The sequence below is a fragment of the Macaca mulatta genome, chromosome 3, assembly GCF_049350105.2.
Source record: "Macaca mulatta isolate MMU2019108-1 chromosome 3, T2T-MMU8v2.0, whole genome shotgun sequence".
Taxonomy (NCBI): Eukaryota; Metazoa; Chordata; class Mammalia; order Primates; family Cercopithecidae; genus Macaca; species Macaca mulatta.
Genome location: NC_133408.1, coordinates 54,489,001 through 54,504,161, shown reverse-complemented (window position 1 = coordinate 54,504,161; position 15,161 = coordinate 54,489,001).

Here is a 15,161-nt window from a genome sequence, read left to right as displayed (position 1 = left end):
AAAAAAGGAACGTTTTTGCAGGAGATAGGCTACTGCTCAAGTTTCTGGTGATACATACTTTGAAATGGAGACAAAACACTGGAGAGGAAGAATAATATCTGTCTACTTTCAGCCCAAGTGAGCTACTCGTTCCATTGACCCTGTAGGGGAAAATCTCCCAATTCTATCTAGAAATAGATTGACTATTGGTCCTAGTTTTCCATGGAGTTATGGATTTTATTATTTTTCTGTGTTTTTAAAGGCATTTTAATTAAAAATTGGGAAAGGCTGCTTCAGGGCTGCTAAGTAGGTGATATTGAAAAGTAGGAGCTGAATACAGCCCATTAGTGCCTAATTTTGTAGTTGTGACATTCATCCTTTGCTTCTTCAGTGTGTCTTCTTTACCACTTAATGAAGTTCTTTGTTTTCTCCAATTGCAAATATTCTTTCTATTCAGTACTTTGAGCTTTTCTATTTCTATTTATATGCAACTGGAAGGAAACTTTTTCTATCAGCCAAGTATTGTTTTGTAATTAAACCTATTTAACGACATCAAATAGATATATTTGAACCTACAACTCTGTTTTAAACCCAAATTTTAGAGTGGGTTGGAGATGTTCCATTGGACTCGTATTCTTCTTCCTAGTGTCTACTTTTTGATATAGTTTTGGGCCTTGGAAACATAATTTTTTTTCTCATTTCCCTTTGAGATTTCATGGTATTATAAAATGACATAGCAAAATATTTAAATTACTTATTTTGGGTAACTTTCATTCTTTTACTGTGGTAGCAGATACAATAATTTAAAGATTATTCTTCTAAAGTGGTCCTTGAGGCCAGGCGTGGTGGCTCATGCCTGTAACCCCAGCACTTTGGGAGGCTGAGGCTGGTGGATCACTTGAGGTCAGGAGTTCGAGAACAGCCTGGCCAACATGGGGAAACTCTGCCTCTACTAAAAATATAAAACTTAGCTGGGTAGGGTGGTGTGGGTCTCTAGTCCCACATACTGGGGTGGCTGAGGCATGAGAATCACTTGAACCCAGGAGGAGGAGGTTGGAGAGAGCTGAGTTCAGGTCACTCCACTCAAGCCTGGGTGTCAGGGCGAGACTCCATCTCAAAAAAAAAAAAAAAAAAAAAAAAGTGATCCTTGATAAGTGATGTTAACAGACCTCTTCTCCATTTTCCCCATTTCTAGAGGCTTCCCCAGGCTCCCTGTACTCAGGGGCCTTCATGCATGGTAAGTCCTGCTATGGTTTGGGTACGGATTGTGTATCACCACCAAATCTCATGTTGAAATTTAATTCCACAGTTGGTGGTATTGGGAGGCAAAGTCTAGAGGGGAGCGTTTGGCTCATGAGGGCGGATCCTTCATGAATGACTTGGTGCTGTTCTCGCCATAGTGAGTGAGTTCTTGATCTTGCGAGACTGGGATGGTTGTTGGGAGAATGGATTCGTTCCTGAGAGAGTATGTTGTTATAAAGATAGTACCCCCTTGGGTTTGGTCTGTCTTCCCCTTTGACCTTCTCAGCTATATATGAGACAGCACAAAAGGCCTCACCAGAAGCCAAGCAGGTGTTGGTGCCATGCTTCGTCTTCTTTTTTTTTTCTTTCTTTTTTTTTTTTTTTTGAGACGGAGTCTCGCTCTGTCGCCCAGGCTGGAGTGCAGTGGCGTGATCTCAGCTCACTGCAAGCTCCGCCTCTTGGGTTCATGCCATTCTCCTGCCTCAGCCTCCCGAGTAGCTGGGACTACAGGCGCCCGCCACCTCGCCTGGCTAGTTTTTTTGTATTTTTTAGTAGAGACGGGGTTTCACCGTGTTAGCTAGGATGGTCTGTATCTCCTGACCTCGTGATCCACCCGCCTTGGCCTCCCAAAGTGCTGGGATTACAGGCTTGAGCCACCGCGCCCGGCCTTTTTTTTTTCTTTTGAGATGGAGTCTTACTCTGTTGCCCAGGCTGGAGTACAGTGGCATGCTCTCAGCTCACTGCAACCTCTGCCTCCCAGGTTCAAATGATCCTCCCACCTCAGCCTCCCAAGTAACTGAGACTACAGGTATGCACCACCACGCTTGGCTAATTTTGGTATTTTTTAGTAGAGACAGGGTTTTGCCCTGTTGACCAGGCTGGTCTCGAACTACTGATCTCAGGTGATCCACCTGCATCGGCCTCCCAAAGTGCTGGGATTACAGGGGTGAGCCACCGCACCCAGCTGGTGCCATGCTTCTCGTAAAGTCTGCAGAACCGTGAGCCAAATAAGCCTCTTTTCCTTGTAAATTACCCAACCTCAGATATTCCTTTATAACAACACAAAATAGACTGAGACAAGCCTATGGGTTGAGCTCTAACTCAGTCTCTTCCCTACCCCTAGGATGCGTTTACAAGTGTCTGCTTATCTCTTCTTCTAAGTCAAAGAGGCATCTCACATTTAAATGTACCAAAACAGAATTCTTGATTCTTTTTCTTTTCCCACCAAAATTCCTCCAGATTTACACCGCCCATCTTTTTGTCTCAGCAGCTCCATTCCACCAGTTGTCTAGCCTAGAACTTGAGAGCCACCCTAGATGCTTCTCTCTCACATCATATTCAACCCTCCAACAAATGCTGCAGCTCTGATTTCCGAGTTCATCCTGAATCTGTGCCCTGCTCACCACCTCCTCCCCTACTTCTCTACTTCTCTCTCTGTGCTCACCTGCTAAATGGGTTTCTTATTTACACTCTTGACTCCTTGGAGTCGAGTCTCTCTGCAGCATTCAGAATGATCCATCTAAAATGCAAAGAAGATCATGTACTTCCTCTGTTCCAAACCCTCTAGTAGATCCTCATCTCATTGGCCTCATCGAAGAAACAAAAAGTACATTCAGAAAGAAATCTGTGCTAGCAAGGTCTCATGACATAGCCCACGTATCTCCTCTTTTCTCCCTCTCCGCCCTCCTCTGTTCCCTATGCTTGTTGCAATGTTCTTCCACCATATGTCTGCTGGTTCAGCCCCTCTTTCTCTTATGTCTGTTCAAATATCATTTCATCAGCAAAATCTTTTTCCTAACCACCCTGCTAAATAACACCATTAATCATCCACTCCTTCGACCTCACTTTATGTTTCTTCATGGCACTTGACATGTTATATATTTATTAGTGTGTTGACCATCTGTCTTCCCCATAATTGTGCTCACTGCTGTATCTGTTTACTTTATTTTTTAAAGACAGGGTCTTGCTCTGTCACTAGGGCTGGAGTGCGGTGGTACAGTCATATAGCTCACTGTAGCCTTGAACTCCTGGGCTCAAGTGATCCTCCTGCCTTGGCCTCCTAAAGTGATGGGATTGTAGGCATGAGCCACTGCACCCGGCTACATGACTGTAATCTTTAGTTCTTAGAACAGCTCCAGGTACAATCCATATTTGATGAATGTGTGAATGAATGGATCATAATACATTAGTTTCACTCTTCCCAGGTCATTAAAGACCCTCACTCTGGTTAGTAGTTTTCAAATGATTTTTCAGCTGTAGAACGTTCTCTGCAAACAAAGTCTCACAAAGAAGACTAATAATGCAAACCGGATGTATTTGGAGTAATGTGATGGCATGGCAGGTGGGAGCCAGGGAAGGGAGGTGCCCCTCTCCCCACAGAGCTCCTTTCAGCTCTTCACCTCCCCTGGCAGCCTGGGTATGTTGGAAACCACACATGTAGGTTATCTCACCCAATCCCTATGACTACCCTACAAAGCAGATATAACTACCCCCATTCATAGATGAGGTAACTAACAAGATGGTGTCAGCTGGCCAAGACAACATGGTGAATAAGCCTCATGTCCACAAAGTGAGAGAGCCAGATGCCTATTTGAATCTGCTAACTCCGAATGCATGTCTCTCCCCTCTGTACAACTTGCTGGCTCCCTTAACTCTCTTCCCAGTTAATTATCCTTTATTCTTGGCATTCTGTTTTCTTTCTGTATCTTTCTTTCTGTTTTTACTGTTTGTAATTACATGACATTGGGACTTTTGTTTTGGGGACATTTCTGGCCAGAATTCTGAGCATTTCTTCCATTTGTCTGCTGAGCTCTCTTTACAGATCTGGGAAATGTTTCCCCAATTATTTCCTTAATTATGATTTCAAGGTTACTTACCTTTTCTATTCCTCCTGGGATCTGTGTTATTCAGTTTGGATAATCTTGCTCTATTTTTAGGGCTATCACTTTTCTTTCCTCCTTGAGAAATGGAGAGCTGTTGGTTGAAAGCTGTTCTTTTGACATGGAAACTATTATTTGCTTTTTTAGCATTACTGGATTCTTTCTTCTCTGCATTCATTATTCTCTTTTCCACCCACGGCATGGCCTGGGAACCTGGACCTCTGCCCTCAGTTGTTCCTGACCAACTCCTGGGGGTGTTCACTTGTGTGTACACTGTGTGTGAGTGTGTAGGATGATTATACTTCAGATAAAATTATCAACACAAATCTATGAACAATTTTCCTTTTTTTCCAAATAAAAATTTTGTTTCTAGATTCTATAGTTGGTTTAAAAATATTTTTAATTGACGAAAATTATATATTTATGGTGTGCTACATGATGTTTTTATATATGTACATATTGTGTGATCTAATATAAAAATACAGTAATTGCAACAGTATGATAGTGGTATAGTTGGTTCTTTGGTCCAGGAATTGTAGCTTTTCTAAATTGCTCATGGTATCTTCTGTAGATTCGCTCTTTCAAAGGGTTTCTGGCTGGATGTGATGGCTCATGCCTGTAATCTCTGCACTTTGGAAGGCCTAGCTGGGAGGATCACTTGAGGCCAGGAGTTGGAAACCAGCCTGGGCAACATAGTGAGAGCCCCTCTCTACAAAAAAAAAAAAGTAAAAAATTAACCAGACATGGTGATATGTGCCTGTAATTCCAGCCACCTGGGAGACTGAGGTGAAAGAGTTGCTTAGAGCTCAGGAGGTCAAGGCTGTAGTGAACTGTGATCAGGCCACTGCACTCCAGCCTAGGCAGCACAGTGAGACCCTGTTTCTAAAAAATAAAATATAGATAGGCCCAGCATGGTGGCTCACGCCTGTAATCCCAGCACTTTGGCAGGCCGAGGTGGGTAGATCACGAGATCAGGAGATCAAGACCATCCTGGTCAACACGGTGAAACCCCATCTCTATTAAAAACACAAAAATTAGCCAGGCGTGGTGGTGGGTGCCTGTAGTCCCAGCTACTTGGGAGGCTGAGGCAGGGGAATCGCTTGAACCCGGGAGGTGGAGGTTGTAGTGAGCTGAGATTACACCACTGCACTCCAGCCTGCTGATAGAGCAAGATTCTGTCTCAAAAAAAAAGAAAGGGGGGAAAAAAAAGGAAAAATCATAAATAAATAAATAACATAAAATAAAAGTGTTTCCATGTTTCTTTTGATAATTTTACTCTCCAAGAGAAATCCCCAGCCAGCACATGTTTTATCGTGGTTTTAGATATCCTGAGAAGAGAAAGAATCTTAAACTTACCCCTTGACATGATCACACAATTCAGGGGAATACTTATTTCAATAGCTTGAAGTTGATAAACTGTAAACCTGAGACCGTTTTATGTTTTTAGAAACCTCATTGGCCTCTGACCACAAAGTTTAGCTTTCTCTTCCAAATTTTCCTCAACATTTCATTATGTAAATTTTCAAATATGCAGCCAATTTTGAAGAATGTTAACAGTGAACATGCATACACCTGCCACCTGGATTCTACCATTAACAGTTTGTTCTGTTTGCTTTATTACTTATCTATCCATCCTGAAGATGAGTTTTAAGTATAAGGAATGACTAACTTTCAATAGAGAAGGAACTTCTTACGAAGCCTTTGAGAAAATGACTTCTCTTTGAACCTCAAATTTTCCACCTCTGTAGAATAAGTGATTGGAGTAGATGGTGGTTTTCTGTTGTGTTTCATGAAGCGCTCCAGTTCTGTAGAGAGGTCTGAGAGTTTCTGATAGATGCAACTCCTGTGTGGAGGCAGGAGAAAAGCATGAAGCATGAAGGGATGGGGGGTCACTTGAGCAGGCCAGGTTCCAAGCTCCCCAGAACTTCAGCTGAAGCAGCTCAGCTTTATTTGTTTTATATTTGGGGGCTCCATGAATTTGCAAAGGCGAATTGGGCAGCTGAATCCATTTCGAAAACTCTTGGATAGCATGGTTTCAAAACTTTTCAGCTCACAGAAGGGACACATCTGGTCTTTCTAACTATCTCATAAACTTTTAAAGATGATAAACTAACTCTTATATCTGAGACCTTCCTCTGTGCCAGGCAGTTTGCCAGACTCTTTTGAGTGTTCTTGCATTTACCTCTCATAACAATCCTATAAGACAGAGATTGTTAACCTTACTTTATAGGTGCAAAAATCCAGGGCTTAGAAAGTTGACTTTCTCAAAGTCACTTGGCCTACAGTTGGGGGTTTGAGTATGTACTGATTCCCTGGATGTTGCTTTCATAGCAAGAAGGCATGTATCTGTTGGCATAGTTGTGACTATATGAGTATCTCCAATGCTTCCTTAAGGCAGGTCATGAAACCGTTGGTCAAGAGATTTTCTGTGTTGCTGTCTTAGTAGATTGTGAATGCAGAATTCTCTCATCAACCATGAAGGCCATTGAAGAAAAACCCTGCGGTAGAGAATCCAAGTCTGAGAATTCCTACTGTGAAAAAATAGAGTGTGGATGAGAGAGGGACAAGGTTAAGGTCAAAGCAAATCTATGTTATCCTTTTGTAGAGGGCTTTGTCAGCTTTATTTCTGAGTTCTGACATCCAGCCCCATTTCTTGTCTTGGAGAACTCTCTCGCTGAGTGAAATGTCAGGGAATTAATATGCACCTACCTATAGAAAATGGAGACCTTCCATTTTGGCTCCTTGGTGGCCATGTTGTGGCATATGACCTCTGCTCAACCAGTTGAATGCCCCCTCCTGGGTGTTTGCTTCTGAAAACAAGTGAAACAGAGATAAGAACCAAGTAGAATTTATGCTTGGACGCATCTGCGGAGGTGTCTAATGGTAGCTACAGCAATGACTCCAACTAGCAGTGGTGGTGTTCTGGTCACACTATCCTGTTCAAAGATGGTTGTTTTACCTGTTTCTTGATCCCCCAAATAAAGGTATATGAATTTATTTCCATTTTACTGGGTATAGTGAGAACATGTGGCTGGTGACTTTCTGTTTCTGAGTTATTTTACTTAGGATAATGGCCTCCAGTTTCATCTATGTTGCTGCAAAACACATGATTTCATTCTTTTTTATGGCTGAGTAGTATTCCATGGTATATATGTACCGCATCTTCTTTATCTAATCATTATGGATAGACACTTAGCTTTATTCCGTGACTTTGTTTTCGTGAATAATGCTGTGATAAACATGTAAGTGCAGGTGTCTTTTTTATATAATGATTTACTTTCCTTTGGATAGATACCCAGTAGTAGGATTGCTGGACTGAATAGAAGTTCTATTTTTAGCTTTTTGAGAAATCTCCACACTGTTTTCCATAGAGGTTGTACTAATTTATTACATTCCCACAACAGTGTGCAAGTGTTCCCATTTTTCCCCATCCTCACCAACTTAAGCAGAGCTGTCACAGCTTCTGATCCTGAACTCTGTTCTCATATTCAAGAAGAAACTTGGAAAATCTCCATTTAATAGGATCCATCATTTGAAGATAGTTGGGAAACCATCTTTAATTCCTTGAACTTACCTTTTGAGTTTTAAATGACTCTAAATGTATCATCAGCTATTTCTTCCTAACGCATGGCCCACTGATCCCAAGAGGATTCCTGGTGAACATTTGATGTTCTCCATCTAGTTACATATGTATTCACTGATATGGAAAAGCACTGTGGGGCAACGGACACAGCAATGACCAGGGAGACCTAAGTTCTAGTTCTAGTTCTTCCTCTTAGCAGCTGCATGGCCCTGGATATATTATTTATCTTCTTGGGATGTCAGTTTATAAAGTTTGGACCAAGAGGGTGTTTCTCAAAGGACCAACATGACTCTTTCCACTCCCACAATTCTTAGTTCTTCATTGGTTCTATGCTTTGTGGTGTGGATAACACTGGGTTTTCTACTATCCTCCTTTCCAAAAAAGCAAATGAACCCAACACTGGACTCAAACTTAAGGTGCAGACTCATAGAATATTATTATTTTGATGTATATCAGCTGCATTTCTTTAAGGAAAATTTAAGAGCTGTTTTTTCTTTTAAGCCCTAGTTGGATTTTTCAGTTGTCTTGTAAAAGCAAAACTATCTCTTATTTTTACATTCTATCTGTTTCAGACGCATGTGTGTGCGCATGCACACATGCATACATGCACACATGCGCACACACACACACGTGTGCCCACCAGCCCTTAATGCCAAAAAGGCAATTTGGCTGCCCTGCAGCTTTTATTAATTTTGACATGCTTTTGGTGAGCCACTGACACTGCTGCTGAGTGGGGCTTCCTAAGATATTAGGATGAATGAAATTGAAAAAAAAATAGTAAAGAAAGATAAAACCTTCTCAGGAAACTTTTAAGGAAAAAGTTCCCATCTCAACTGGGCTGTGTGCTCTTGCCTGTGGGGGACACTGCAGGGGCACAATTTTAAAGACACTCCAGAGACAGAGCCTCCTGAGCACGGCTGGCATCAATGAGACATCCACAGCTAAAACCTCATTTCACAGCTCGATAAAAATTAAACATAAAAGACTCTTCCTGCTCCACAAAAATGGAAATATATGCTGTTTTGAGAAGTGCTACCTCTAGTAATTGAGTTACTGTCTTCCAGCCCTACCTTGCTTCTGAATAATGGTTCATGGATTGCATCTGAGGCAATTGCTCATCACGTCTCTGAGAGTTTGCAAATACATCTGCCTGGAGTCTCAAACAAAGCCTTGTCAACATGAACTCAGGAAGGATCCTCACCACTGGGACTCTGAATGGAGTCACTGACTCTAGTATTAAGTCTTCTTTGTAATCCCGGAGTAGGGATCTGAGCCTGCAGACCATGTTTGGTTTTGTAGGGCTCTGCCAAGGGTGGGCTAGAGGGAGACTGCATGGGGAGAGGAGGAAGTAATTACTCCTTTCTGTGTGCTTCCTGTGGACTTCCTGTGTGCTTCTTATCCTTTGACTTGCTGTGGATTTCCTGTGTGCTTCCTGTGAACTTCCTGTCTGCCTCCTGTGGACCTCCTGTTGGCCCATGGTGGGTTTCCTATCTTCTTCCTGTGGATTCTTTTTGTCTACTTCTGATGGACCTCATTTTGGCTTGCTGCGGACTGCCTGTTTGCTTCCTGTGGAGTTCCTGTATGTTTCTTATGGACTTTCCGTCTGCTTCCTGTGGATTTCCAGTGTGCTTCTTGTGGATTTCCCGTTGTCTTGCTGTGGACTTCCTGTGTACTTGTTGTGGACCTCCTGTTGGCTTGCTGTGGACTTCCTGTCTTCTTCTTGTGGACTTTCTGCGCACTTCTCGTGGACTTCCTGTCTGCTTCCTGTGGACTTGTTGTCTGCTTCTAGTGGACCTCCTGTCATCTTGCTGTGAATTTCCTGTGTGCTTCCTGTGAACTTCCTGTGTACTTCTTCTGAACTTTCTGTCTGCTTCCTGTGGACTTCTGCTTCCCGTTCTTGCCAGTGCCACCCAAGCAGTGCTGTTTTACTCCAGCAGTGGCAATTCCTTTCGGTAGTAGTGACTGAATTCAGTTTGCAGTTTCTCCAGTGTTTGCAGACAAGCTTCATTATGTCCCACTCTGAGACACCAGCATTGATCATTCTCCTCTCCTTAGAGGTTAGAGTCCCAACCCCATAGTAGCTCCTTCTCAAAGCCTCAAGGTTTTAATGATTCCAGCCTCTTCTTTTTTTCCCCCAGCCTTGGGAGTACTAGGAGTGTTCACTGCTTCGTGTAGTTGCTACCACTATGGTAACTTCCAGTTACTTAGTCAACAACTCTATACCCAGTTAATAATTTCTTTTTATTAAATTCTCTCTATGCAAATAACTTTTGTGATTTCTGATTCCTTACTGGGTGTGACTGATACATTACTTTTAACAAGTTGGTTTATAAATTTCTGATTTTTTTCTGTGCATTTATGGACACACACATATTCTATGTTTACTTATGACTATATGACTTTATTTTTACAGAAGTGGCATCATATTGTTTGCCCAAGCTTCTGCAACTTTCTTTTTATTATCTAATTTTAAATATAAATAAGAAATAAGAAAAAATAATGAGAATATATTCAAAAATGACTTTCCATATCAGTACATATGAAGCTTCTTTATCATTTTTCATGGCTGCATAGTATTTCATAATTTGTCTAATGATAACCACTCCTAGAACTTTTGATTTTTTCTATTTTTTTGCAATTACAGAAAAATATTTTAGTGAATATGCTTATATACAAATATACACAGGCAATTCTTGGGTACATGTTTGAATATGCATCTTTAAGATACATTTCTATTATGGAAACAGTATAAATAACATGCATATTAAATAGTTTTTGATACACGCAGCCAATGCCACCAAAAAATGCTTTACCATTTGACATTACTATCAGCAAAGTATGATTGTGCACATCTGCTCTCTGTTTCGTATGAATTCCTAAAAGTTTTTGGTCTGCTGATGGTACACTTTTTTATATTCTAGCAATAGTATTGATTTTCTGTTTTTTCCTGGGCATGAGGAGTGACCAAAGCAAGTGCTCAGCTGGCATCTGGATCCAATTTTTTCAGATTTCAGTTTTCTTCAGTGGCCTTGGTGGATTCAATAAATCTTCAGGTAGTCTACTGCCAATTATCTTGTTTTCATGGCAGTCTCAAAAATGTTTTGGATTTTTCTGGCACAGGCAAAATGCTTTAAGCATTTCTTTCTAGGTGAGCGAATTTTCCTCTCCTTGAAATATAAACCCTTACAAGGAGTATTCATGAGGAGCCTATGACCAAGAATTAATAGTAACTACAATAAAAAATAGTCACATATATTAAGCCTTGATTATATGCTCCACATCATGTTAAGTGCTTTTGCATTGAATACATAATTTAATTCTTACAACGATCTTATTTTATAGATGAGGAAACTGAGGCTTAGAGAAGTTGGCTTGTTTGCCAAAACCATGCAGCTAGCAAGTGCAAGAGCTAGAATTTAAGTGTAAGCAGTCGGATTTCTTTTTACTATTTTTTTTGAGATAGGGTCTTGCTCTGTTGCCCAGGTTAGAGTGTAGTGGTGTGATCATGGCTCACTGCAGCCTCAGCCTCCCAGGTGCAAGTGATCCTCTTACCTCACCCTTCAGAGTAGCTGCGACCACGGGTGCAAGCCACCATGCCCAGGTAATTTTTTTTTTTTTTGTAGAGATGGGGTTCACTCTGTGTTTCCTAGGCTGATCTGAAACTCGTGGGCTCAAGTGATTCTCTCCCCTTGGCATCCCAAAGTTCTGGGATTACAGGTGTGAGCCACCACAGCTGGCCCTTTGTAGTGTATGATCATGAGTTTATTCATCAATGTATATTAATTGAATACTTAGTGTGGTAGCCAGCCTCCAAGCTGACCCCAATGATCTCTGCCTCCTGATATTCACAAGGAGGTAGTCCTCTTCCTCAGTGAGTAGGGCTGACCTATGCAGCCAGTAGGATATTGTAGAAGACTTTCAAGTCTATGTCATAAAAGACCCTGTGGCTTCTTCCTTGGCCTCACTTGAATTAGGCCTCTTGCCACCAGCCATGGGAGGGGGCCATCTTGGAAGGCCCCGATTGAACCTTCAGATGACTGTAGCCTTATGACGTCTTAACTGCAATCTAATGAGAGACAAACCAGAACCACACAGCTGAGCTACCCCTGATTTCTGACTCCCAGAAACTGTGTGAGATAATGCATTTTTGTTGTTTTATTCTGCTAAGCTCTGGGATAGTTTGTTACACAGCAATAGATACCTGTTACATTTAGTATGTTCCAGTCACTGTCCTTGGTGCTAGAGATATAGCAGTCAATAGGGCAGACAGGTTCTTGCTCTCATGGGACTTAAAAAGTTCTCTGAAGAAAAAGGATAATAATCCAATGAATAAGCAAGAAAGAAATCTAAGTTTTATGCAGATAGTCAAATAGAGTGAGTTGACGAAGTTATTTAATTTGGGTGGGTGATGGAAATACTCCCTGAGGTGGTGATATTTATGTTGGAATCAGAAAGTTGTGGGTGAGCCAGGAAGGCAAATATCATTTATGGGAAGGGTATGGTCAATGCCAAGGCCTAGATGAGGGAAGGGGCCAAGCCGGTGTGGTTGAATAATGGAGTCTGGTGGGGAGGGGGTAATGAAGTCCAAGAGGAGGCAGAGGCAGGGTCATAGAGCCTGTAGCATTGTTGGGAGTTTGGATTTTATTGGAAGCTCAATGGGAAACTGTTGAAACAGTTGAGAAACCCAATTAGGTTTAATTTTTAAAAGGATGTTATAATGTCAGTGTGTGAAAGGAGTGCAAGTAGGTAAAATGTTCATGGCTCTTGGGCTGCTGGATAGAAAGGGTGAGATAAAATTGAGGATTCACAGGAATATGAGATTTGAGTGGCTGAGCGCATAGCAGCGCCGTTTACTGAGATGGGAAAAGCGGGAAGAGCAAACTCGTGGGGGAGTCAAAAGTTTTATTCAACCCTGTTCATTTTGAGATGTATGTGTGGCTACCAAATGAAGGCTTGGAGTTTCTGGAAGAAGTCAGGGCTGGAGCCAGACATTCCAAAGAAAGTGTTCTTTAAAAAAATTATTTATTTTTTTTTATTTTCGTGAATTTAAGAACACAAGTGCAGTTGTGTTACAAGGACATATTGTATAATGAAGTCTAGGCTTTTAGTGCACCCATCACCCCAATAGTGTCCATTCTATCCAATAGGTGGTATTTCATCTCACCCTCTTCCCACCCTCCCACCTTTTGATGTCTCCAGTGTTGCTGAGTCCACTCCAGAAATGGTGTTCTTAATCTATATGCTATGCTATGTACAAAAGCTAAGAGGAAGGTTAAAGATCATCTCACGCAGCTGCCTCTAGTCATGGTTGGACAAAACTGAGTTGGGAGTGGTTGAGTGATTTCCTTAATGTCATGTACTTCAGCCTACCTAGAACCGGGAGCTCGATTTCTTGATTTTCCTATTAGTGAAGGTTCAGTGTACTTATTCAGCATCGACTCTAAGCCAGACTCTCTGCCAAGTATCTTCATTTAAGTTATTTTATCTACACCTGCACTCTTTTTTTTTTTTTCTTTATTTTTATTTTTTGAGACAGAGTCTTGCTCTGTCACCAGCCTGAGTGCAGTGGCACGATACCAGCTCACTGCAACCTCTGCCTCCCAGGTGCAAGTGATCCTCCTGCCTCAGCCTCCCGAGAATCTGGGACTACAGGCACATGCCATCATGCCTGGCTAATTTTTTGTATTTTAGTAGAGATGAGGTTTCACCATGTTGGCCAGAATGATCTCGATCTCCTGACCTCATGATCTGCCTGCCACAGTCTCCCAAAGTGTTGGGATTACAGGTGTGAACCATCGCACCTGGCCTACACCTGCACTCTTTCTATTTTATTATAGACTGAAAGTATAGTCTAAAAGCATACATGCCCCTCCAGGATGTGTCCCTTAAACTCCTCATGGACCAGTATTGACAATTACATTTTATATGTTGTCCCGCGTGCTCCTGGAAAAGGAATTTATCTATTCAAATCAAGTGACCAGCACTTTCAGGACTGGAGTATGGCTGCAGCTATTATGACTTTAACATTCTTTTTACGCAGCAGATGTGAACACAATCTTGAAACTATTAAGAAGGAATATGTGGCTCTAAGGTACATTTTGTATAAGGTACTTAATTCATTTCAGGTGTGCCAGGCTCCCCTACCCTGTTCCCCTCTCCCTCACTTCCCATCTTTCTTCCCTTCGTCCCATCTTTCCAGTCCCTATAATATCCCAAGAATTATGCTGGGCATTGTGGATGTGAACATGGCTACTACTCTTGTCTTTCAGCATGGGTGCCTACTTCCTGGCTATGAGGCCATGAACTTGAGGCCATGAACCCAGTGTTGCACTTAAAAAAAAAAAGTAGTTGGGCCAGGCGCGGTGACTCACACCTGTAATCCCAGCACTTTGGGAGGCCGAGGCGGACGGATCACGAGGTCAGGAGATCAAGACCACGGTGAAACCCTGTCTCTACTAAAAATACAAAAAATTAGCTGCGCACGGTGGCGGGTGCCTGTAGTCCCAGCTACTCGGGAGGCTGAGGCAGGAGAAGGGCGTGAACCCGGAAGGCAGAGCTTGCAGTGAGCCGAGATTGCGCCACTGCATTCCAGCCTGGGTGATTAGTAAAATACGCATCATATAAATTTCATCATTTTAGCCATTCAAAAGTGTAGATGCAGTGACAGTACATTCATACATTGTGCAACTATCACCGCTGTCTATCACTACCATCACCAAACTGTCACTATCCCTGTCACTATCTGTCACCAAACTGTCTATCACTATCGCTATCACTATCACCAAACATTTTCGTCACCTCTAAGGGAGAACCCCTGCCTATCTATTAAGCAGTCACACCCCCCTTTATTTCTTCTCCTGGCCCCTGGTAACCATTAATTTACTTTCCATCTATCTATAGATTCGCCTATTTTTGATATTTCCTTTAAGTGGAATCATACAATATGTGGCCTTTTGTGTCTAGCTTCATGCACTTAGCATTGGTGTTTTCAAGGTTCATTCATATTGTTCCACGTATCAGAACTTCATTCCTTTTCATGGCTGAATAATATTCTGTTGTATGGTTATACCACGTTTGGTTTATCAGTTAATTGACATCTGGGTCGTTTCCACCTTTCGGTAATGGTGCCGCTACGAACACACACGTACAAGTTTTTGCTTGACTACGTGTTTAAAATGCTTCTGGGAATATGCTTAGGGGTGAAATTACCAGGTTTTATGGTAATTCTGTGTTTAAACTTCTTGTAGAAGCATCAGACTATTTTCCCTGTTATTGTATTTTTGTGCTTCTTTGCATTTCCTAACTCAGTCTAGGGCAGGGTATTTGAAATAACCAATCAATCCTTTAAGGCATAAATTCGCTTGACAAATCTTGTTTCCCACCCTTCCTCTCTCTTTCTCTCTCTTCTCTCTCTCTATATGACTCATACGTATAGAAAGGTCTGAGTTATAAACCTCTGAAAACTGGGTTTATGATGG